The sequence below is a fragment of the Macadamia integrifolia genome, chromosome 14, assembly GCF_013358625.1.
Source record: "Macadamia integrifolia cultivar HAES 741 chromosome 14, SCU_Mint_v3, whole genome shotgun sequence".
In the NCBI taxonomy this organism is placed as follows: domain Eukaryota; kingdom Viridiplantae; phylum Streptophyta; class Magnoliopsida; order Proteales; family Proteaceae; genus Macadamia; species Macadamia integrifolia.
Window position 1 is genome coordinate 21,011,330 of NC_056570.1, and position 3,510 is coordinate 21,014,839.

At 38.7% G+C, this 3,510-nt stretch overlaps 1 long non-coding RNA gene across 1 annotated transcript; it reads left to right on the forward strand.

The window, feature by feature from the left end:
* Window positions 1-1,930, forward strand: LOC122062022. Its single transcript, XR_006134784.1, has 3 exons — window positions 1-121; window positions 479-1,454; window positions 1,548-1,930. It is a non-coding gene; the product is annotated as an uncharacterized LOC122062022 (long non-coding RNA).
* Window positions 1,931-3,510: the final 1,580 nt, after the last annotated feature.

Here is a 3,510-nt window from a genome sequence, read left to right on the forward strand (position 1 = left end):
GACATTTAAGTATGTTATTGGTGGATGTACCAACTCCCTTTCCGGCATCCAAAATGGCATCTTGAGGGGAAACCAACGACTCCATACAATCTCATCAGTGTGAAAAGGCAGACGTTTGAAGGTGACATGCACCTCTTTTTTTTTTTTTTTTTCTGGGTCATAGCACTTTTGGGTAATGGATTTAATAACTCAACTAAGCCTAAGGCCAACTAAATGAGGTTGGCTACAGGGATCCTGTTTCACCTTTCAACTTAATTCAGGGCCGTACTTATTATTAATCCTAGGCCATAGGCAATCATTTTAGGCCCCCTTTGTTCTTTGAGCTCCTCCATTCTCAACTATCGCTCCCCTCACTTCCAAAATTTTCTCTACTGTGTTCATTGCATATTTTATCTTTCTGGTTTTAGCGCTCATATATCTCAACATCCTCATCTCAGAAAAACATAATTTTTCTTGATTGGCTGTTTTACTGGATCAGGAAGCTCTTCCCTATCCGGAACCTCTTGTCCATTTTGCACTAGTACGTGGTACCCGATTCGGGCCAGCTGTTCGATGCTACTCACCTCGAGATATTGAGAAGGATCTGATGGAGAAGATACTTAGATGGTAAGTTGTATTGGAATAATCCAATTTTATCTTTCTGCTATTTATATTTATTTGATATATTTCTATTTTTACAAGTGTTTGGTATAATTTCTAGTACTTATTTTTATTTATCATAAATTAGAATAAATCATAAATCACAAATTATTCTCAAGCTATTTGTGATTTGTATCAACAAATCATTTATGTTGATTTTTGCGCTACCTTTAATGAGCACATGTGCTAAACTGCTCAAACTCAAGGGTAAATTGGTAACTTCAATATGTTTTATACCTTTCTAATAAAAAACCCCAAATCCTATCATCTCTATCGCTCTCGCTCGAAGGAAGGTGAAACATGAAACCGATTATGATCTTACATATCAGCTTGGGCAAACATGCGTATCCAACAAGAACTATGACACGGGTTTGCCCTGCGAAACATGCCTTGCCGACGGTAACCTTTGGCTGAGATGTACTTGGTTCAGCCTGTGATTCCCACAACAAAGATACATTTTCCCATGCTTTCGAAAATTTCATCTTTTGTTTTCTTGGATTTCTTCGTCTTTTTCTGAATTTCCAGAGTGAGTGGTTGATGATTAGGTGAAAAGGCTACCCTTCAATAGGTATTCATGGCTGATGATGCACAACTCCTATGCCCTGTTGGGTGCTAAGCCGACTAATTGGTTCTGTTATTCTATCTCCTGAGAACCAATAAGATTCCATCACTAGTCAGCTCAATGTATGTATGACAATCTCTAATGGCTCACAATGAAAACTCTTTCAAGTAGTTGAATGAAATCTGTTTTTATTTTGGTGCTTTCAATTTACCAGGAAATTATAAGGTAATGCTATGGCTATTTGGTCTTTGAGGTAATAAATAAGTTCTCCCATAGCTTTCCAATTTTCATTTCATCTGTCAAACTGCTAGATGACTCTTATTAATGATGCATGTTCTGTTTGAAGGAGTTGGTGAAAATGCTTCCTGTGGGGGATTGTGGTTCATATGCGTGCATTAAGGTCAATATAAACGCATTAGGAAGCATCCACAAAGATATCATTTTCTATTTCATGATTGAATCTTGTTGGTTTAGCATAGGCAAGACCAGCGCAGTGTGAGGGGCCAATGGAATTGTTATATGATATTCTCCTTCCACCTTTATCCTTCAGGTTCCCTGGGGATTTTGGCATGTATGAAGTGGAAGTGTTGAATCTTGAATGTGAATGAGAACCTCTTTACTAGTCGTCTCAACTTGAAAGTGGGTAAAACTAGACTGGAGTGTTTGTATGAGCGCCAATCAATCTGATGGCAAACGCCTCTCCTTGTGCAACCGAAGCTAATTAAACTCTCAGATAATTAAACAGCCTTTTGAAGACGGCCGTCATGATTTCTGAAAATAACAACCAACCTGCCAACAGCTTTGATGGTTAAGCTTAAGACATGGAACTGGGTCCTTTATTATTGTTATTCTTTAATAATTTTAATCCAATAAAGTTGTTTCTCAAGAAGTGATTTTAATAAATGGGGAAGTGAACGCTTCTTGGTTGTGTGGCCCTAGTCTCATGTTATTGTGGGGGCTAATGAAAGGGTGCACATAGGCAACAATAAGAGATGATTTTTTGGATTTCACACCGTTGGGGGTGTCATTTCGTTGTCATCTTCTGGACATGGAGGCTGCAAGGAGTCTTCTTTTCCCCAGGTTCTCTCAACACGGGGTGTAGGCAATGCTTCTTCACATAAGATATTTATTATTTTCTCTCTCCCCTCAAAAGAATTAATATAAAAGATAAAATATCCCTATCGGTTTGGCACAAGCAACACCCAGACTGAGTAGACAGAGAAAGATTGTTGTGCTCTCCCCCAGCATGTGGGGAAGATACTACCATGTACCTCCTCATTGGCCCCACGTGATGGTGTTGCCTGTGTCAGATTGACAGGGTTCTTATGCCCAAATATGAAATACTCATGTGAGAAGGTGTTGTTTGCATGCCCTGCACCTCACGTTCAGAGAATCCTTTCGCTGTCATCTTCTGGACTTGGAGACTGCACGACCAAGGAGCCTTCTTTTCCCCAGGTTCTCTCAACATGAGGTGTAGGCATTGTTTCTTCACATAAGATATTTATTATTTTTTCTCTCCCCTCAAAAGAATTAATATAAAAGATAAAAGATCCCTATCAGTCTGGCACAGGCAACACTCAAAGTGAGCAGACACAGAAAGATCGTTGTGCTCTCCCCCGGCATGTAGGGAAGATATTACCATGCACCTCCTCATTGGCCCCATGTGATGGTGTTGCCTATGTCAGATCGGAGGGGTTCATATGCCCAAATATGAAATACCGGAGGTGTTGCCTGCATGCCTTGCATTTCATGTTCAGAGAATCCTTTCTCTTAGAATATAAAAGGTGTTTTCTTTTCCCTTAAAATATAAAAAGGTTCTCAAAACGAGAATAGAATCTTTGTGAGGCATTTAAATATATCTGTTACATTGCATTTCGTGTTGGGCCAAAATTAAAATATGGTAATCTATACCAATATACATGGGAAGATATATAATTATGAGGAAATTTTCTATATAGAAGCTGTACCCTATAATACTCCCTGAGTCTAAGATCTCTATCATTCTAACAAAGGGCAGATATATCATTTCATTTGGGAAAGCGAGAGATAACTCAAAGAAGCGCTAGAGTACACTATGCTTCTGGAAAAATTTTATTTTCCCATTTAATTAACAGGATTGAATTTTGTCATGTTACTTAGTGTATGGTAGCATTCCCTACGACCATCTATCTCATCCCACAATAAGGAGGCATATATATCATTCTAAGGGAGGAGAGGGATAAACAAAAGAGGTGCTACTTACTTAAATTACATTCTGAAATTTAACATGTGACAATTGCTATCTTTCCTACTTAGAGGGGTAGGGTTCC